Below are 23,505 nucleotides of genomic sequence, written 5' to 3' on the forward strand. Positions count from 1 at the left end.
TCCCAGGCCATGCGAGTTGTCTTACCTACTGACAAGGATGTAACTTTAGGATATGTGCAAGCATAAGAAACTATTTTAGACATGTTTTCCACACTGGGCACACAGTTACAACTGTATCTAGACCATCCATGAGCTCTGACCTTACAGTAAAGTCTAATCTCATTTTACCTCACCTTCTTAGAATGTGAAATGAGGAAACTTAATTTGGAGCTTACTGTAATTTATGTTGAATTCCTTTTTTCCTATGTTAAAGGAAAATACTGTGCAGAAGGCTCAATATCATTGCCATCACCACTTGGAATCAACTTTCTATAACTAACTGTGGATGTTTTAGTATAACCAGCCATGGTGGCATGTTCACGATGTAATATGTATTATATATTATATAATATACACACACATATATATGCATATCGATTTTTTTAACCTTTCCTTGAGATTGCCAATGTCAAGATAAAATTTTCCTTAAAACTTCTCTGTTTTAGAGTTAGAAATAAAAAATGAAATGTTTGCTAAGTCTATTCTGTTTTTCAATAACCACTAGTAAGCTTCTAACATTTAAATTATAACTCAATTTAAGCCAATCCTTCATTTATTTTGATACAAACATGAGTTTAAAATGTTACAACAAAAGCTTTTGAACTATCAGAAATAGTTCAGTTAGCCTCTAGCCCCATGATTCTGTGGCTTTGGTGATTTGAGGCAGGCTCCTTACTCTCAGCTTGGTCCTGGGGTCCAGAAGGCATGTCCAGCCTCTTGATGACCTCCAGTGCTCTTGCTGACCCAGCTGGACCAGTCACTGCCCCACCCTCACTGTCACTTCAGAGAAGCTGTATCAATGTCAATGTCACACTACATAAACATAGAAAATGTTGACATTCACAAATGCTTTACCATCTTACACACAACTAAACCATATTCAACAAACCAGCTGAAGATCACAGACAGATTCTCCAATCTAATAAACATGAACATTTAAACAAATTTTAAAAAATTGTATAGATAACTTGATTTAGCTGGTGAATTAATACTGATGATATCACAGAGGCTATACACTTAAATATCTAATTCGTGAAAATTAAAATGTACATTCTTATCTCATTGCCTAAGATTATAATCTTATTCATCTGCAAAGTAAGAGTCTTCTTACTTGAACTTTTTGAGTAGCTCATTATAATGTATTTTCATCTATATAGAATTTTAAGAACTGAATTAAGGTTAGATGAGTATTTCTATGATAGTAACATTTCTCTTGAGTGGGAAATCATTTTCTGGAGATGGTGTCCTACAACCCAGGCTTGCTCAGGGCTGATATTCCTGCTTTCCCCTCGCAAATGCTGGGATTATGGGTGTGCACCATTACTCCTGGTGAATTTTGTTTTAGTAAATACTATGTTGTTTAATACTCTTAGTAAAATTCTCTGTCTGAAGTGTCCTGTTTTGTGGTGCACTGGACACAGGCAGACTGCTCCTTCTTGTATTTTTCATACAAGGTTTTTTGTTTTCAACGGTTTTGAGTTAATTTATAAGCAGCCTCCTGAAATTCTTCAATGACTATTTAAAGCTTGTTCAGCACAACTGATCTCTGAGAATTTACATTAATATTGGGCTCAGGACAGACATGGTGCCGCATTCCTGCATGAAAATAGTGTGACTAAAAGCACTAAACTAAAGCTTGGCTCTCTGAGTCTCAACTATAGCTTATTAGCAGTAAATGCTCAAGTCCTTGACCCAAAGGGTTTGCCTTATGATAATCTTGGAGTTTGTCATCTACTTTTACTTTTAATTTTCCTTTCTTTTTGTCATTATTCTCTGAGTTGTTACAGAAAAACATTATTTTTCAACAGTAAAATACTAGGCATGTCAAGCTGGATAATTCCATAGAATAATAAAGTAAAGTGGGCTGTTTACAGAAGAGAAAAAACAAATACCCAGCCACCAGGGAACAGTGGTCACTATTAACAGTCATCAGAAAATGAAAATTAAAAGAACTAAGTGTGGTTATAGGCGGTGTCCAAGGAGATCAAGCATTGATGAGGACACAGAACAAGTGAAATATTCATCTACTAGTAGAAATAGTAGGCTGGTTTGACTATTTTAGAAAACTGTAACCAACTAGATACACCCTATCTTAAATGCACAGTAGCTAGAACTTTGCAATAAGTTTGCCAAACATCATTTATAACATCTGCCTCTTAACCGCAAATTTAAAAATTATCCTCATGTCCATTAAGAATATAATTAAGAATAATGTATATTCATGAAACAGAATATTACTCAGCAGCAAGAATGAACCCTGAGTGCAACAACATTAGTGAATTGCATTGGCATGATTCTGAATAACTCAATTCAGGCACAATAAATATATTCTGTAGGATTTCATACATAAAAATGTTAAAGTCAGGCATATCTAATCCATAACATTACAAGTAAAGACAGTGGTTATCCTGTGGGGATGGAGACTGTGACTGAGAAGCGTCACAGAAGTTTCTAATAATGCTTCCTTTCCTCATTCATATGCTAGTTATGTGTGTGTATTTCTTGCGTGCCTTTCATCCAGCCTTATGGTTTGTATACACTTGTGCATTTTTTTGTCCCTTTAATGAAAATTGTCTTAAAATGCAAGCTAACAACAAAATAAGATTCAAATGAGATGGAGGTGGAAAGGCATGAAGGACAAGATGAAGTGGAAGTTGGGCTAATAGAGAGAATGCCTGCTCTAACAGTCACACTTCACACACAGAACAGATGGTTCAGTCACCCTGTCTGGGGTGAGTCAAGCAAATGTGTTGCTCAAGAGAAGCCTTAGTCCATTCAAAGGATTAAGACTGAAGGGAAATTTCTTTCATGCTTGGAATGAGGTTTTGTGCTAGTCCTGAGCTATGACTTGAGGAACATCCGTATAGTAAATACTTATAGGGAGTGCTTGGGGCTGTTTCTCCAACTGCCATCGGCTCAGAAAGATCACATTAATAAATTATGGAGGAAAAGTAAGCAAGTAGTTCAATGAGAAACAAGCATTTGGCAAACTGATGCTCATGAACTTAGATTTTATCAAGAAATTGATGTCAGAGTAAGGAACTTCCATGGTTATGTTGTGAGGTAAGAGGACTTCAAAATACATCACCCCAAGATTGCTTGTGGAGTGGCCAGAATGTGTTCTTTGTTAAAGGAAGCCAGTGGAGGTAAGATGATGGCTGAGAGAGTGGAGAAGTCTGATGCATGTCTCCATCTTTATGGAACTCCTTATTTCTGCATGTCTCCATCTTTATGAAACTCCTTATTTCTGCTCAAGTTTAAACTTCTGTATTATTCTCCACAAAGAGATTTAGATTGTTTCCTCCACAAAGGACACTAAATTTCTCTTGCATTAACATAGTCCCCAAGAGAAAAACTGAAGTGGGTATAACCCATACATATTTAACTGAGTAATATTGCTCCTGGGGGCAAAATTTATTTTCTGTACAATGATCTTATCTTGCTTCCATGGAAAACAAATAGTATACAAAGAACTAGATAGTAAAACCTGTAATATGGAAATGTCATTTGGAAACTAATATCTGCAGAGGCTTTATGTGGGATGGGAGAGGTGAGATAGAGCTGATTGAAGAAAAACTTGAGACTGGAGCAATGGCTCAGTGTTTACGAGCAAGTCCTGCTCTTCCAGAGGACCCAAGTTCAGGTCCCATTCATGTCCCACCCCAGTCACCTGCACCTCCAGCTCCAAGGGATCTGAGGCCTTTTTCTGACCTCTGAGGGCAACTGCACACACTTGGCTTATGTTTAAACACACACACACACACACACACACACACACACACACACATAATAATAATAATAATTAAAATAAATCTTAACTCAGGAAAATGTTCACACACATTTAAACATTCAAACTTAATAAACTTCACTATTGTCCAATATGAACTATTTGAAGGATATAGTCACAGGTCTAAGAGGGGTTATTCCAGTTAAGTGTTACTATGCATATTAAAAAGATGGACTCATTTTTCAATACTAATGTTGTCTTTTGATTGTTGTTAATGCTACTTCTATGTTGGGAAGTTATAGTTCATTATATACTTAAAAAGTCTTGCCTTTTCAATATATTTAGTGAGGGAATGTATAATACCAAATAAGCATATATAGTCAGTTGTTTAAAAATATTTGTGCACACATGTTTGTGTGTGTGCATGTGTATGTGTGTATGTGTGTGTGTGTGTATGTGTGTGCGCACATGCACGTGTGTGTTCTCTTTTGTTTGTTTGAGAAAAACTCTCTCCACATATCCCTGGCTGGCCTGTAGTTCACTATGGAGACCATGCTGGCCTTGAACTCACAGAGATTCACCTACTTCTGCCTCTGAAGGCTGGGACTAAAGGCATGTGCCACTACGTCCAGCATGTATATGTTCCTATGTGTGTGCACATATGCATGCCTGTGCATGTGTATGAATATGTGTGTGCACCAGGCCTAGTTTTTTACCTCAGTGTTAGTTATCCAACTCAGGTGCTCATGCCTGCATGACAAACACTCTACCCTCTACCAACTGAGCCATCTCTCCAGCCCATAATTTTTTTTAGTAAAAAGAAAAGAAAGAAAAAATGAGTAGGCAAATCTACTCTAGGCTACTGAGTTAGTGAAATAAGATATAGTCACTGTTGGAATTTAGTAATTTTAGAATAATGTTTTCATGTTCTAAGTAATAGAAGAATGCAACACACACACACACACACACACACACACACACACACACACACACACACACACACACAAAGAAAAACCCTCAGAAATCTTACTTCTTGGCTTATCTTTTTGTCCCCTGAATTAAATAAATTTTAAAAATTATAATCTTAATGTTCAAACATGTATTAAGTAATAAAGAAGTATTTTAAAGAATACTTTAATTAAAGAAATACCATTTATAAATCTGGAGCATGACTCATTCTTGCTACAGTGAAAGAGTTGAGTGTAGTTCTAACAGAATAGTTGCTGCATAACCCATGGACCTAAAACACATACCATATGGCCCTCTGTACACTATTGTTCTAATAATAGAGGATTTGGTTCAACAAGTAATTTTTCACTCATTTGGCATAGACCACATGCATTGAGATGTGATTATAATAGAATATTTTAAATGAAAATATACTTGTGATGCCTATAAAGCATGTAGTTAAAGCAGCATGCACAGTCAGAGTCACTTTCTGTCAAATAGATCCCTCTACACACAGCACTGTGCTAGATTTTCAGAGGTGAGGATCTCAGCTGTCAGAATGCAACAGGTCTAATTCCATGTCTGACTCCACCATGCTCCATTGTTCAGAAACAGGCCTGACTCTGGCTCCTTACCTCATTTTCTTAACTTTTGTTTGACAGATCTCTCTCTCTCTCTCTCTCTCTCTCTCTCTCTCTCTCTCTCTCTCTCTCTCTCTCTCTCTCTCTCTCTCTTTCTCTCTTTCCCTACCAAACACTGACTTGAGGAGAGTGAATGCAGCAATACTCATCACTGACGGCTATTTCATTGTGAAACCAGGCACTTGAAGGTTGAATTTTGATGTTCAGTACTTAGCAAGGCATGCCACATTGTTGTCTTTTTACGGCTGCCTGTACTAGGTAACAGGAGGCAGTGCAGAAAGTCCCCTCTCATTCTTTATTCCTCAATGAAGTGAAGCAAACTTCCTCAGTATTGGGCATGCTCTATGCTCAGTGACACACAAGTGCTCTGGAGCCCCAAGAAAGAAGCACAACCCAGAGCAATGTGAGGACAAGCAAGTAGTGATTTCCTTGCTGTGACATCTGGTCTCCTCTCTGAATTTTGCCAACCTAGGAGTACCACTGCACAGGCTAGGATGGCAGAAGGTTCTTTTTTGGTACTCACTCCTATCTGGAGGATTCTGAATACATATTGTTTAAATCAGTAGTTTTAATCACCATTACTTTGAGGTCTTATGTACACCGTGGGGGGTGTGTATGTGGTTTTTATGAACTTGTGCAATGCATGTGCACATAAATATGTGTGTGCACACATGTAGAGGCCAGAGGTCAATGTTGGATATCTTCTTCCATCTTTTTAAGTCCTATTTTTTGAGACAAGTTTTCTCAGTGATCCTGAGAACTCACTCAGGAGCAGCCTGCTTCTAGCCTCTCAGTCCTGGGGTTTCAGATACATGTCTCCATGCTGGCGTTTTTATATGGGCATTGGGGAATCTATTCCAATATTAATTACTAATATTAATTCCAGATCACATATTACATATCAGACATTAAATATATCTGCAAAGGGTTAAAGTGGCCTTAATAAATGAGTTTTGCTGGTGATGTTCTTATTTCTTATGGTTTAAGAGTGAAGTGGAGAAGGCTTTAGCTCTTTATATAAAGAAAATAAGATACATCAGTGTGCACATCACATTCTCTCTGTCTCTCTCTCTTTGTCTCTGTGTGTGTGTGTGTGTCTATCTATCTATCTATCTATCTATCTATCTATCTATCTATCTATCTATCTATCTATCTCTCCCCTCTCTCTCCTCCCTCTCTCTTTTCTTTCCCTTCCAAGGAATATCACACATGAGAAGTGTTGACAATTGCATGAGCAGAAAGAGTTCCACGGAAACACCACTTTGTGAAATGCTACATCTGCTATTGCACTTAAAATTCACAATGGGCACTAAAACACTAGTCTCTAAACCTCTTCATCCCAATTAGCCTATCTCATCCATAGTCATTTGACTGTACAAATTCTTTACATATGAAACATTTATTCGTAGCATTTATTTCACACCAACTACATAAAATAATGAGAAATAAACATATACCAGCAATACAAAGATTATATAATGGCACCATTCACATAAAAGCTGTGATTTCTGTCCTTAAGAAGTTTATTCCTATTTTTCATTTCTTAATTACTTGTGGAACAAACTTCATGACGTCCTTGGCCTGACTTTCAGAAATATGTTAGGTCAGATTATTTTCCACTGTTTCCCCTTTTACATCAAAGGTATAATAGTAACACATGTAAGTTTACATGCCTCAAATACACATTAATAGGTGGTTTCGTTAAATACTCAAGAAACACAGCATTCCCTGAGATTAATTTTGGTCAAATACACCAGGAGCATAATAAATATCAAGCCCACAGTGGAGCCTGAAAATTAACTTTACCGACAATGAGGAGGAGATGCATAAGGGATTGTAAACCATCAAGACATACCTTTAGGGATGACAGGCATGTTCACTGTCCTGATTCTGATGATGGCTTCAGTAGTACATACTCACATCAAAGCCTATCCCATTGTGCACTGTAATAATGTGTGGCCTACTACACACTACTCGTACTTCAATATGACTGTCAGCAGAGGAATATAAGCACTTATCAGCCTTGTGAAGACATCATCATCTTTTAACTCAGCTCCTCTCCTCCTCAGCATTCTCCGTGGGATCTGCACTGTGGGAACTGTTCTCCATGGCACATTTTCAGTAAGGTTTTAAATCAATTGTTCTCGAACCTTCACCTTATTTCAATGCCAAAGAGCTCGACAGAAGAATAAATTTATGATTGTTTAATTAATTGATTAGCCAAAATATCTTCCTACACTTAATAAAATCAGCACAATTGAGAATATTAGAATACATACAAGAATGGGTATGTTCCTCAATAAGCAATTAATTAAAGACAGCTCATTTTCCAAGAAATTAATCTCGACATGTCATTTATCTAATAAAACTTTGCTCAATTTTTAAGTGATGAAGTTAATAATTAATTTACAGTCACTTGTATGTATTAAGTAGTTTCAACCAGACTTGCTCCCAAATGCTTGTCTTTGACTAATACATCAGCTAAGCTTTTCCTGAAATATTGCTCTATAATAAGTCACCCCCAGATTCCAAGGCTTAACACAGTATGTACTCTCTTGTTCAGCAGTCATTGGCTCGGGCTGTGGTCTGTGCTCAGGGTTCAAGTTGAGTTAGTTCCATCGGTCTTTCATTCTCCTGAGGCCAGATACTCTCTCAGGCATGTGATCTGTTCCACAGCTCTTATTACTGGGACATAAGCTACAGGATCAAGAGCTTTTTTGTACAATTTCTATTGGTGGATTCGAGAGGCAGCAGATAAACTGACTAAACAGACATCGGCTCTTGAGGCTAATGCTCGGTATTATATGGTAACTTGTTCATCTATTGGTCAAAGCAGGTCAAAGCATTGGTCAAAGCACTGGTCAAAGCAGGTCCTGTGACTCGTCAATAACAAAGATATCACAGGAAGTATAAGAAGAAACTAAACGCTTCCTAAATTACTGTATAAAATATTATCATGTTTTCCAGAAGTTGGAGAGCAAAACACACAGAAAGTGAGTTAATAATGCTAATTCTATGAAGCTGCTTTTTAGTTGGGAAATGTTTGCCCCAAAGAATCTATCATGTGCTGTAGCTGTATGCTTGATTTCCTTCTGTTAAATAATTGAGTTCACAGATAGATACTTATTGATTATGATGATTTTCGGTTGCCGCAATTGGTATTGTTTCTGCTATTTTAGTGAAGTGGAGATATTTAAATGTGTGCATCATCTTAAACCAGAAGGTTTGTAAGTCTTATGTGTGTTATAGTCACAATAGTCATTTTCTATTTTCAATGTTAGGAAAGTCAATTGATTTGGTTTGGTCAATAAAAACAATGACATGATCCACCACCAAGGAATTTTTTTTTTTTTTTTTTTGGTTTTTCGAGACAGGGTTTCTCTGTGCAGCTTTGCGCCTTTCCTGGGACTCACTTGGTAGCCCAGGCTGGCCTCGAACTCACAGAGATCCGCCTGGCTCTGCCTCCCGAGTGCTGGGATTAAAGGCGTGCGCCACCACCGCCCGGCAACCACCAAGGAATTTTAAACCTATCCATTAGTATGCATATATTTGAATGCATGAGTACATTGCATGATTTTAACTGTGAGTTGCAAACATTACTACATTCTCTAACATCTTTACTCCTGTATAAATGAAAACTGATACCTTCTTGATCTCTTAAATATTGCTTGACAGAGGGATCAGTTTGGCTAGTAACTTGTGACCAAGATAATGTAAAGTGCTTTCATGAGAAAACTTCATTCACTGGGAGGTACACACTCTGCTGTGGGATGGTCTGTATGTCAAGTGTGTTGCTGATTGGTCAATAAATAAAACACTGATTGGCCAGTGGCCAGGCAGGAAGTGTAGGCGGGACAAGGAGGAAAATAAAGCTGGGAAGTGGAAGGCTAAGTCAGAGTCACTGCCAGCCACCACCATGACCAACAGCATGTGAAGATGCCGGTAAGCCACGAGCCACGTGGCAACTTATAGATTTATAGAAATGGATTAATTTAATTAATTAATTAATTAATTTAAGCTGTAAGAAAAGTTAGCAAGAAGCCTGCCATGGCCATACAGTTTGTAACCAATATAAGTCTCTGTGTTTACTTGGTTGGGTCTGAGCGGCTGTGGGACTGGTGGTAGACAGAGATTTGTCCTGACTGTGGGCCAGGCAGGAAAACTCTAGCTACAACACTCTATCTCAGTGGTGTTGTCACTAAAGTAGAAAAGGTCCCTCATCAGCTCCTGTGTTTGAACAGTTGGTCCCCAACTGGTGGCACTGTTTGGGAAGGTTGCAGAATCTTTGGGCATGAGGCCTAGCTGGCATAAGATTGGAGCTGGAATGTTCCCGACTCCACTTACAGTTGAGCTCTTTCTCTGTCTCCTGATCTGTTGAGATATGCACCTGTCGCATGGCCTGCTGCCGATACCGTAACAGAGGCAGCTGAGTCAGTGCACCTTGAACCATGAGGCAGAAAAACCCCTTCCTCCCTTGCATGGCTTCTGTCAAGCACCGTGACACAGTATACAGTGATTGCAGAAGGGTGGGCTGACCTTGACCACGAACTGGCAGCCTGGTATGTTGGGTTGGATGTGAGTGGCAGCTGCCTTGAGGGTGTGGCTGGATCTACCAGAGTGGAACTGAAACAGCTGAGATACAGGATCACTTGTTACCACAATATGACTGAGTCTCTCTAGGTGATGACAATGTAGATTGTTAAGCAGAAAATGATGAACAAAATTTAAATATTTAAAGTTTTATCTATATCTATATCTATATCTTTAAAATTCTGTTAATTACAATGGAAACTTCTTGGGCTTTTGGCTGGCTTTTATCAAGACCTAGCACATAATATGTATAAAATTAACTCACATTTTATTAGATAAAAACAGACTGAGGACAAGATAAAGATCTGAAATAATAAACCAAGTGCCATACACTCCTATATTAAGAGATAGATTGTATCCCAGTAAGACAAGTTTATTTCTGAGTTCTTTTTTCTCATTTGCTCAGACATGATGGCTTTATTTCATTTTCAGAATTCATCTGGAGTCAAGGATACACTGAGGGCAGAAAGAGCCAGGCCTCCAGCCTCAATGAGTGTTCAAGAACAAAGCCATAGAACATCATAAAGAGACATTACAGGTGGTATTTCAACTCCATAGAAGTTTAATTACCTATTTACAATCAGCACTAACAAATGGGCTTTTTCCACAGGTGATGGTAGAATGATTTTACCTCAGAGTTAACAAATAAACCGGTCCTTCAAAGGCTGGGGTCTTAATGATATGAGTCAAGTTATTATGGTCCCTCCTGTAATGTTCCAAGTGCTTGGGGAGGTTTTACTCTTAGACTTGCCCCTTTAAGACCCTGGTTACTCTAGTGGCCAGATCCCACAGTATGAAGAAATCAGGCTAAGGCTAGATTTAAGAATTTTCCTTTCATTTGCTCCTTTAGCATTCATCCCATTTTCATTCCAAATAGGTCCTCAAGTATGAATTTCTTTTCATTAAAAAAAATGGAATTAAAATACCACAACTTTACCTCTTCTAATTTTGGTGTTGCAAGTTTTGGTAAATGTATATAGCCACTTACTCACCACCATCACCAAGATAAAGAACATTTTGATCAGTCCACAAGATTCTTGTATGTTCCCTTGCCACCCCCCCCCCCCGCCTCCTTGTTCCTATAGTTTTGTCTTTTCAAAAAGATCAAATGAATAGATTAACACAATATGCATTTTGCTACTAGAATTTCTTTCAGTAATTTTTTATGTAAATATAATTTTTAGTCCATGCCCTGTCATTTCTCAAAGTATATTTTCTTTCTTCTTAAACATTAGGTGTGTATCTTCACTTTCTACAATTCATGTTTCTTATGCTCTAATTCTTAATGGAAATTCTCCACATGAACACATGGCCTGAAACACTGTTAGAGTTGTTTCCTCTCCACTGTGGCATATCTGCTCTCCCTCCTGTTGCTTGGTGTGTTCTAGTACTCCCACATTCCTAACTTCAGATCTGGGCTTGACTTACTGGTCTCTGAAAGCAAAGCTCGTAACAAACCTTGTGTTGAACCCATCCTCTAATACCAGAGCTGTTTTGTGTTTGTTTTCTTACCCAGCAGGCTGTGCAGAGTCCTTCAAGTGAGGTAAGAAAAGGGTTATACGTGGAGGCTCGTAATGAGAACTGCAAAGTCCTATAGAGAAATGTTGGGAGAAGAGCAGTAACCTGCCTTAGAGGCTGGTTTCCACTTGATGGGCTGGTGCAATGAAAGAGTGAGAAGTTCTACTCTTGATTAATGAGTATGGGAAACGGAACATTTGTTTTCTGCAGATAGTATGCTTAATGGGTATGAATGTGGAAGAGTAGACTGCAGCGGGGATTGTACCTTCTTCCCATTGACTCACTGATCGTAAGAGCCATTTCTGGAGACTTCGCTTTTGCCCTAGAGTTAGTGACACAGGGAGACTGCCCAGCCCCTAAACAAGCAGATTTGGGGAGGGGCTGTTAAATGAGTGCTGTTTCCTGTTGTAAGCATTGCAAAAGAGGAATTTAGTCACCCTTTTCCAAGTGAGTGCCTCTGCGTGTGTGTGTGTGTGTGTGTGTGTGTGTGTGTGTGTGTGTGTGTGTGTGTGTGTGTGTGTGGTGTGTGTGTGTGTGTGTGTGTGTGTGTGTGTGTGTGTGTGTGTGTCTCCTTTTTGATGCAAGAGTCCTGAAAGTGAGGCTGACCTTGAACTCCTGATCCTCAAGCCTACATGTCCCAAGTCCTAGGATTATAAGTATGTACCACCACATGAAGGTGAAACGTCTTTTGAGATCCCAAAGAGGCAGTAGAATTCTTAACTTAAGCAAATGTCATGACTTGGTATTAGCTCTCTGTTACTCTCTGAGAACCCCAGGAGACTCATACTGCTTCCCAGTGGTCCAGAGCCAGAAGTGCCCCAAATGAAGCACACATCTTTTATACAAAGAAGAGTCTTTGTTTTAGTAGAAAGTTTTTCCTAAAAGATAAGAACCACAGTAACTTTTAGTAGTATTAACTAGACAAGTTTAGAAGCAATAGGAGTAGAGAATTTTTATTTGCAAAATCAAATAGAACTGGATTAGAAAGCACTGACTGTTCTTCCAGAAGATCTGATTTGATTCTTACCATCCACATGGTGGCTCACAATTGTCCGCTACTTCAGTTCCAGAAAAGCCAACATCCTTTCCCAACCTCCATGGGCACCAAGCACACGTGGTGTAGAGACAGACATGTAGCCAAAACACCCATACACACACCACAGAAAATAAACAAGAAAAAAACAGTCCAATAGAATCAGCACAAGTTGCTTTGTTTGCGATTTAAAACAAAAAAAAATCAGCTTTAATAGCCACTGTTGACTCCCTAGTAACTCCTTTCTTCTTTGACAGGAGTGGTACAAAAGTATTCTTTTTTTTTTTTCAGGGCCCAGGTGAATGCAGCCTCACATCCTGACACCTCCTATATGCCCAAGTCATACTGGAAGTTAGAACCATTTCAACTGATCGATTATGAAAATAAATAAATTGACATCAGTGCTACACAGTGCTTCTGATCATTTCCATTCTCATAATTTCTGTAACAATAACCTTTGAAGCATAAATATAAGCTTTTAAAATGTGAATGAGAAGGAAATTATGTTGGATTTTTTTTTATTTTTCACTTTAGTATTCATGTCTGTATATTCTTGAAATCAAGGTGAAGAACAGAACAGGGAGATAAAAAGAGATTGGTCATCAAATTATCCTGTAGTGCAAACCACAGGCTACACAACAGAGGTTCAGGTCTTCCAGGCATCATCTTACTAAGAGCATAGAAGAGCTGTGTCCATCAGGTGATGTATCCAGCAACCAGTTTACAGTCCTTGACCCAACCCTGAGCACATTATCTGTGCTGGCTGTCAACATATTTCAAAAACTGCCACTCTCTAAAGAGCATAGAGTGTGAGCATCAGAACAAAAAATGAAATCGAGAAGTGCTTTCTTCTCTGAAGGAAATCCCACAGCTCATAAGCAAATCAAGTGAACTGAATACGACATTCATTTTCATCACAATGAGTCGTGATAAAACATTTGAATAAGATGTTCATCCCCAGAGTGGCTTGGCAAAATGAATACGTGGTGGCACATGCCCCAGTCCTCTGTACTTATTGGAGATGTGTTCTGTTCTTGAGACCCCTGTGGATACTTCTAGTAGCATGAAACTGACTTCTACATAGACTTCCCCCATATGTCTATACCTATCTAAAGACTTTAAAAAATCAAAATAATAAGAAAGAATCCTTTAAAAATATCTCACTCTCTCTACACACACACACACATAATCAAACCAACACAAATATGACTTCCTGTTTTGTTTTTTTAAGACTGTTCTGCATTCTGTCAAAATCATTATTTATATATTAAGTTAACCTTTTATTTAAAGACTTCAAATCTTTTGGGAGAAAAAGGAAAATTTAAGTAGTTTGAAAGTTTGGTTTTAAACTTTCACTCTCTGAGAGAAGTGGCGATGTCTAATCCAAACAGAATCCCTGGGAGCTGAGAGCTGCCCATTGGTTACTGTGAGCACTGGTTGCTTTTCTACAGGACATGGAATTGGGTCACAGCACCTACATGGTGGCTCACAACTGTCTGTAACTTCCGTTTCAGGGAATCCAGACAACTGTCTGTAACTCCTGTTTCAGGGAATCCAACTCCTCCTGACCTCTAATGCACCAGGTACCCACATGATACACATACATACATGCTAGCAAATACTCACATACATAAAATAAAAATAAAAAAGTGTCCTCCTTGGAGATTTTGAATCAGATACTAATGAGTCTTTGATTATTACTATTTGCCATGCATACTCAGGATAGGAAAATGTTGATAGGAAAAAATTTCAAATTTTGTGTTTGTCAGTGATTTTTTTCATACACCTGATTGAGCTTATAAAATTAAGTTAGCAGGGCCGGGCGGTGGTGGCACACACCTTTAATCCCAGCACTCGGGAGGCAGAGCCAGGCGGATCTCTGTGAGTTCGAGGCCAGCCTGGGCTACCAAGTGAGTGCCAGGAAAGGCGCAAAGCTACACAGAGAAACCCTGTCTCGAAAAAACCCAAAAAAAAAAAAAAAAAGTTAGCAGCTTTCATTTTGGCCATTTGAAATAAAAAAAAATACTAGGAAAATTAAAAAGTAGTTTTTAAAATTAAGCACAGTAAGAAATGAATCTTGAAAGCAAAATAAAAATGTTCTATAGTAAAAGTTATTTGAAACAACAATTTTTTGTTCCTAGACTTCTCAATTTAATACTTTCAGAACACAGTTGTCTCTGGGTCAGTTTGAGAGATATAAGCACATCATTTCCACAGAGCAATTCCTACCTATTTAATCCATGCATTTAGGGTCCTAAATTATAATTTCTAAGGAAGTAAAAACAAATGTGTCTCCAAAACAATATTACTCTACAACATGAGATCCAATTTCTCTAAACCTCATCTTCAGTTTAGGAACTTTTACTTCTAAAACTAAAAGTATCTGGTGAATGGGGAAGTTAACCTTGAGATGAGACTCAAACTCTATTAACACTTAATAACAATTATCTACTCTTCCAATTGAAGGAAATACCTGAGGAAATGCTTGCCTCCACAATCACATGCACATATATGTGCACATATCTGCACACATACACACACATCTTCATTTTCAGCATATGTCATGCAATTAAACTCACAAATTTATTATGTTAATATTTTCAAGTCCATATCACTGAGTAGATTATCATCATCATCATCATCATCATCATCATCATATTTTAAAAGATAGGTCTTGAACTATGTGGTGATGTTTTGTCATACTCTAATAAACTTTGGCTGAAGATCAGAGGACAGTGCCAGCCACTAGATTAAACATAGAGGTCAGGCAGTGGTGACACACCCCTTTAATCTTAGCACTCAGAAGGCAGAGATCTGTGTGGATCTCTGTGAGTTCAAGGCCACACTGGGCTACATGAGATTGATCCAATCTAGGAGAGAAACAGAGCCAGGCAGTGCTGACACACACCTTTAATCCCAGTATTTGGGAAGCACACACACCTTTAACCCCAGCACTAGGAAGGTTGAGATAGGAAGTGAAATGGCTGGGAGGAGATAGGCATATAAGGCATGAGGAGACAGGAACTAGGAGTCTTTTGGCTGAGGACTCAGAGGCATTCAGTTAGAGGATTCATGGAGTTGGCAAGGTGAGAAGTGGTTGTGGTTTGTTCCTTTGTTTCCTCTGATCTTTCAACATTTACCCCAATATCTGGTTCTGGGCTTTTATTATAAGGCCATTTAGGATTTGTGCAACAGAACTACACTGAGGAAGGTCAACAGTGCTCATAGATTCTCTAAGTAAATGACAGGATTTATCGCCATTGATTGCTGTGAACACTGTGTTGTGCTTTGGAGTTATACCTGTGTATTGTCAAGTTGACAGTGAGAATTGACCATCATCTCCTGTCACAGCACGGTGACATTTTGTTTCTGTGCAGTACCGATGATTGATGATTGAACCTAGAGCCTCCTGCAGTCTAGGCAAACTCTCTATCTTAATTTACAGCTCAACAGGATTTAGAATTGCCATGGAAACACACCTCTAGGTATGTCTGTGAGGGTGTTTTCAGATGTGATATGTTTAACCCAGGAGGGAAGACTCACACTGAATGTGGACAACATCATCCTGTGGTTAGAGCTCTAGACTGAATAAAAATAAGAAAGAGCAGGCAAACCTGAGAGCTACCACCTCTCTTCTCCTTTCCAACTTAGATGCAACGTGACCAGCTGCCTGGATGCCCCTGATTTCAAAACTTCCCTGCCAGGATAGACTGTGTCCTCAAACTGTGAGCCAATAGAAACCTTTCCTTTCCTAAACTGTCTTTGCCAAATATTTAGGCACAGAGGTGAGAAAAGTAACTCATCCACTACCCCTGAGTTATACCTAAGACTTTTTGTTTATCAGGAGCTCACTAAGTTGCCTTGGTTGCCCTTGAAATTACTCAATATCCCAGGGTAACTTTCAATCCAAATCCTGGAACCTCCTGAGACTACAGGCTTCTAAACTATAGAGTCCATGCAGCAAATTCTTAAGCCCACTGTGTGTGTCAACTCTGAACATAAAGGAATACATTATTTATGCACAGAAAAAGGCAACTGTAAAATCTCTAATAGTAAACAGTGATTATTGCAAAACAAATGAATTGTAAAATTTATAGCTGGGAGCTATAAATGTTTCAACCATGTTTCTAGCTTTTCTGCAGCTAAATATTGCTGTGAATCCCACTCATGAGTTTTCTCTGGTTATCTCTCTGACATCTGATGCTCCCTTTCCTTGCCTGGGACAGCACCTGCAGCAGAAGATGAAGAAGGCTTGTGGAGAGTGCCTAGCGATCCTGGGTGGACCACTGGCTGCTAGCTGAAGCTGCAAGAAGGAGGCTCAGCATGCCCTTGGATTGAAGACTCCCCTGGTACCCTCTCCTTCAGCTTGGTCACAGCCAATAACAATCAAAACTGGACAAATAAAGAACAAAACTATTCACCCATGACCCTTCAAACACACACACACACACACACACACACACACACACACACACACACACACACACACACACGAAATCTCCCATATATCCTTCGTCCAGGAACCCGTTCAAGTTTGGCTAGCCATCCCAATTCTATATTTATGTGTGCTAAGATTCACTTCCCACAGCTGGATGGTGGTGGCACACGCCTTTAATCCCAGCACTCGGGAGGCAAAGGCAGGTGGATCTCTGTGGATTTAAGGCCAGCCTGGGCTACAGAGTGAGTTCCAGGAAAGGTGCAAAGCTACACAGAGAAACCCTGTCTGGAAAAATGAAAAAATAAAAACAAAACAAACAAACAAAAAAGATTCACTTTCCACATAGGATGAAGCGTTGAATTTAGTTAATATGTCTTACTTCACTTTGACTCTTACAGTCTTAATGGTTTTGTAGACTTTCCCTTCTCACTCTGTCAGTTGTCTCCCAGTTTGAGTCTATCTGATGTTTCTTCACGATTTACTGACTGCCTCATCACCATCTACTTTAACTAGTGTGGGAATGTCATGGGAAATCTTGTTAAAGCCCAGGTTCTGATTCAATTAGACTCTGGTGAGGTCCATGTGTCTCCATTTTTAACAGGCCCCCAGGCCATCCACGGTGCTGAGCTCATTTAAAATAGGAGCAGCTCATGGGACACCAAATAAGAAGAGGGAGATATAATTAGGACTGATGGCTTGCTGTGACAGGGAGTGTTGATTGTCAGCTTGACAAGATCTAGAATCGCATGAGAGAGAAGCCTATTAGCATGTCTGTAGGGGATTGTCTTGATTTTATAAATTGAGATGGGGATACCCACCTACTGTGGATGGTATCTCTTCCTAGGTATAGGATCCTAGACTGTCTAAGAGTTGATAATGTGAACTGAGCACTACCACCCATGCACTCATTGCTCATTTCTGACTAGAATTTAGTGTCACCAGCTACCATTGTCCTGACTTCTTTGTCATAATCAACTAAGACCTGAAACTATGAGATAAGTACACCCCTTTCTCCCTTTAGCTGATTTTGTCCGAGCATTCTGTCACAGCAACAGGAAAGGTAGCTAAGATACCCATCTCCCCCATCATCATCATCAGTACCTCAGTCCTTCATGGCTGTTGAATACAATCACTTCCAAAGAGCCAAACCTCTTCCAGTTATGGATTTTAGCCCCAGAAAGCCCAAACTTAACGAACTTATTGATTTCCTGGTTACTGTATTCTACTCTAATCACATTGACCTGCTTGGTTTCCTTTCTTTGATCATCATTTACACCCCTTCTTTCTTTGACAGACTTTCTCCTGATCTTTACATAGCTCATTCCTTCCCTGTTCTTCAGAACCCCGAAAACATTTCTCCAGAGGACCTCTTGATTGCCTACCTAAAATAGCACTTTTAAGCTTACCTTAAAGCCTGTTGCCTGCTATCTGGCTTCCATGGTAACAGAGAATACTATGTCAGCTGCCAAAAGAGGGAAGCAATTAATCATTTTACCTAGCTGTGACACCTATGAACCACAACAATGACCAGCACGGTAAGATATATCTAAAGGTGCAATAAGTGGCACTCATGTGTTGGTGGTAACCAACAGCTGTGTAATAGGACGTAAGGCTCACTCAATAGTATGGAAACCATTCCTGGTATTAAAAACTTCGCCAACCTTCCTGTGGCCAGTGAAATCATAACACTTAGAGGAGAGTCTACTAGCACCACTTTGTTAGATCAGCATAATACCTAAGTATATCCTAAATCTTACTCTTTTACCCACAATAAGCATAACTATAACCCCTCATCAAAGAAGCTTTCTACAGCAAATATAGACCATTAGACAAAACCACAACCAGACACAATACAGAAATCCCAGGATCATGGGGGTCCCATCCCCAATGGATATATCTACATCTCATCTCTTGCATCTATGATTCCAAAAACATTGTGGAAGGGGGGGGTGCAAAGATTCTGAGATCCAGAATACTAGGCAATCTGCTGTGAAATGCTCTCTTACAGAAATTGCTGCATTAATAAGATCTGAAAAGTTGTAGTAACCATAGGCATATTAACAAGGAAAGGGGGAAATTTCACTGGGTCATTCCTTCATCCCTCTGGATAAGGAACTACAGGCAAATGGAAAGTTAGCTTTTCCCAGGGATGAGCCCCCTCATCGGTTGCTTAAAAAAAAGTTGTCAGCCCTTAAACCATATGTACACAAATAAAAACTGACTCAGAAATTTATAATTGTATACTTGTGTATATACACATATATAGATATGTAACAATAATAATCAGAGAAGAAGAGGCTATTAATTTCAGAGTTGGAGGACATGGCGGGTGTTGGAAGGAGGGACCTTGGGAAAGGCTGAAAAAAGGAAAGGGAAAGGGGGAAAGTGATGTAATTATATGTTAAATACAAATGTAAATAAAAGAAAAATAAAGTAGCACTTTCTCCAGTCCTTATATGCCTCTGTCACATACCTTTGTGTTCCTCATAAACACCGTTGCTATATGAAGTCATGCTGCCTATTTGCTTACTGTATTGCACCTTTCACCCTAAACATATACACTCATAAGGGAAAGAATACTCTTTTAGTTTTACTTGGCTTCATTAGCTCCAGTGTTAGAAAAAACATAAATATTCAATAAATATTAACTGCATGCATGAATGAATGACATGTTAAGCAAAAGACCAAGAATGAGGAATTGATAAGGCTGTCTTTCCTCACTGCCACCAATATACTTCAACCATTCGTATCAATTTTTTCAAATCATCTTGTGTCCCATCAACATGAATGCGGTGACATTGGGCAGTGCACAGTCCTTGACCTATTCTCTTGTTATGCTCAGGAACCTACTTAAAAATCTCCGAAAGTGATCATAGCCCAGCAAGTACCTCTCTCTCTATCCTAGGAATTCCTTCTGCTTGGCTTGGATTCCAGCTGGTAAATTGAGTCCATATATTGAAATTCTCTTTTGTCTTATATTCTATGGATATAAAAATGAAAATATAAATATAGAAATAAGAAAAATACTGTATCAGTTGAGGAAAGTAGGGAAGGATGAACATCAAACAGCTAGAATTTTTTTTTCCATTAGAGTACAGAGATGATGGATTTGACCAGAAAGGGAAGAAAGTTCACATAAATTCAGCCAAAACAAAAAAGACCCAATTTGGGCATAACAATAGTTTTTAACTGGTCCCAGAAAAACAAAAAAAAAAAAAAAAAAACTGAATGAAGAATCACTACATAAAAGATAAAACAGCAAAGCCTGAGCCAAAAAGAAAAGCCCAACAGTAAGAGGGGAACAACATCCCAGTGTCCACAGACCCAGTCTTCCAAAGCAAAGGAACAAGACAAGTTCCAGCTTATCCAGATGGGTATTGTCTTGCTCACCTTAGTTATTGCTGGAGAAGAAATACATTTCCTGTAATGATTATCCAGGAACAACAGAGAAGATTCTGAGAGCATAGAGAGCTCTTGTCTTCCTTGACTCTTGAATATCTTTGACCCTTGGCTTTATACCTGTGATCAGTCTATCGAGGGAAGTGGAGCTTTTGCAGCTTACAGAATCTCGTAGTCACGTATCTTCCTCAATGGGAGCCTTGGGACATCTTATCCTTCATACACCTGACCCTTGTAGTCTGAGAAGAGGCCATCAATTGTTCCTTTTACTTTAGCTTCCAAGGCCCAGTTCAGAGATCATTCTCACTTTCACACAAAAGACAGCTGGGAGGATGATTTGAAGCAGGGAGAGCAAAACATGACCTTTGTTACTGGAGACTGAGCTTGAATCTTCTACAGGGTTGGACCACCATCAGAGACTCCGAATTCTAAGGAGGTAATCTACAAAGAAACAAATGTGAGTTCTTCTACAGAGGGCTTGGTGATGGCTTGAGCCTTGGTTGGTTGCCACAACTGGGTGGTAGAAGTTGTGCTAGTGATGTCTAGTGAATAAAGATGGTGGAGCTAAGAACTACAAAATAAACTGGTCAGGCTTCCAACCACCCAAAGAATTATATGACTCAAAAATGTCAGTCTTTTGGGCTAAGAACTCCTGCTTCAAGGTCAATGGGCTCAGATACAGTAGTGAGACTAGCTATTATGTGTGTAGGCACCACAGGTAAGGTGGTAACCAAGCATATATTCAAGAGAAGGGCAGACTATATTTTCAGTGGTAATTATTTCTGTAAATTAGTTTTATAATTGATTTTTGAAAGTGTTGAAAATCAATTTTATTATTTTGAAAACCAAACCAAAATAAAGTATAGCACAAATTTAAAAAATAAAACTACTCCATGAGAAAAACATTTAATTTTTTTAAAAGTTAGTGGTCTAGATATGACCCAAGGATTGCTAGCTTGACATTGCAGGCTTGGTACTTTATCTATTATGTATGAGGTGAAATAACAACATAATTAACTCTGAGCAGCTATGAGGATAGGAGGCAGTAAAAGTGAACAGTATGCTGAGCAACAATCAGAGAAAATGACCATAACCAGAAAGGGTCTGTATAAGCAAGAACTGAATTTAAACAGCATCCTATAATCTATGGCATCATTTCAAATGCCTAATGCATAGAACATTTAAACAGAAGGGTGGACAAAAGTAAAAATAGACAAATTTCAGAAGAATTGTAAACAGAAAGACATGAGTAGTTGTAATGCACAATTATTGTGACAAATTAACTTGATAGTAATTAAAATGGGAAATCTTTATTAATAAGATAAATATGCAGCATGGATGAGTTAAAAGACAGTCATGGAGCATTCCAATGCTTTCTTAGAAAACAAACTTTGTCATCTCAAAACCTATCAAATTTTAAGCATATACAGTCTCTCATGTATGATTCTACAACTAGTATTTACAACTAGAAGTATCTTGAGGAAATGATTGAATAAGTGGATATGGAATACATATGATTTTGTTCAATATCATATGACTTCTAATGGCAGATCATTGGGGAAAAACCCAAAGCTCATTCACAAAAGTTTCAACAGATTGTACTACCAGTCATAACACAGTGTTATACAACTGCCAAAGACAGTGAGAGAATATACTATTGAGGGGAAGCTAGGTTACGACATTTTCTTGTATACAATAAAAATCCAAGAACTAGGAATATAATTCAGTGGCAGAGAGTGGAATTAGCATACACGAGAGCCTGGGTTTTATCTCCAACACCTCAAAAAACGAAGCAAGGTTATCTTTTACTACTGGGATAGTAGTTAATATACTCAAAAATAATATTCTACAATTTTCCCTGTTTATATTACAAGAACATATTATTTACTTAGAAGAAAACAAGTAATAATAGCTGCATGTAATGATAAAAGTTACTTTCATGCATAAATTCAAGATAACAATATATATTTAATGATAATATATCTACATATTATACTCTGGGGGATTATATGTGGTATTTTATATGAAATTGCACTTTATGATCTGTGAAGTTAACACACTAGATTTTAATGGATCTCTTAAGAATAAAGAAAGCCCTAGTTGATTTATTTATGTCTCTATCAGAGGGAGAAAAATGACCCATTAAGTTAGAAAAGAAGACATTTTCTGTCTTTGATGATAGATAAACTATGTCATCCTAAACCCTATACTTGAACTTAATTTTTCCCAAAGGGGCTACCATTATCAGGTGACACACGCTCAGAAGTGAATGAATCATAATTTTATCTTTAAGTAGTCCTCAGTCTGGGGCTGGTGAGATGGCTTAGACGGTAAGACTTTTAAGTATGAAAACCTTAGTTCAGTCTCTGGGGTCCACATGGTGGAAAAGGAGGCAACTGACCCCTACAAGTTTTCCTCTGATCCATTCCCCTCCCTGCACACACACACACACACACACACACACACACACACACACACACACACACGTCCATGCACATGCTCACTCATTCACACAGACACACAAATATGAATAAATTATAATAAAAACCTTCAAAAACACTTAATCTAAGAATATAGTGCACAGCTTGTCACACAGTTGCTGGGATCATGACAGTACAGCTAACACTCTTAACCTCTGATCTGTAGCTCCAATCCCTACAAAGTTTCTTTTGATTACTAGATCTGTTCATCTTCCAAAATGAGAAATTTCATCAGGTAAAAACTGCATAATAGTGGCAATTTTCTCTTACTTATAAGTTAAAATGCCTAAAAGATGCAATAATAAGTATTCTTCTAAGAAATGATCCAAGTGTGATTAAAATAAAACACTGAAAAATGAATTGACCTTTGCCTTCGTCTCTACCTTGCTGATGATTTCAGTATCTTTATAATCTCTTAAAATTAATAATAAGTTCAATAAATACATATTTAACTTTTTTGGATTGGTGAATGTGGTGGTTTGGATGAAAATGGTCCCCAGAGGCTCACGGGGAATGGCACTATTAGGAGGTATGAACTTGTTAGAGTAGGTATGGCCTTGTTGAAGGAAGTGTGTCACTGGGGGTGGACTTTGAGGATTCAGATGCTCAAACCAGGTCAAATGTCTCACTGTCTCTTCCTGCTGCCTGCTGATCCTGATGTAGAACTCTCAGCTGCCTCTCCTGTACCGTGT

At 38.5% G+C, this 23,505-nt stretch overlaps 1 protein-coding gene across 5 annotated transcripts in view; it reads right to left on the reverse strand.

Moving 5' to 3' along the window:
• The window catches only part of Rab27b (RAB27B, member RAS oncogene family), a 151,343-nt gene that overhangs the window by 64,416 nt on the left and 63,422 nt on the right, over positions 1–23,505 (reverse strand). For 2 of the 5 annotated variants that reach the window (XM_052742458.1, XM_052742456.1), the window contains exon 3: positions 20,325–20,774. The exons of the other annotated variants lie outside the window; for them this stretch is intronic. The gene's annotated coding sequence lies outside the window, so the exon portion shown is untranslated. The remainder of the gene's footprint in view (positions 1–20,324; positions 20,775–23,505) is intronic. 5 annotated transcript variants of the gene reach the window in all.

Source organism: Peromyscus californicus, unplaced genomic scaffold, assembly GCF_007827085.1.
Source record: "Peromyscus californicus insignis strain IS unplaced genomic scaffold, ASM782708v3 Scaffold_17__1_contigs__length_78620276, whole genome shotgun sequence".
Lineage (NCBI taxonomy): Eukaryota > Metazoa > Chordata > Mammalia > Rodentia > Cricetidae > Peromyscus > Peromyscus californicus.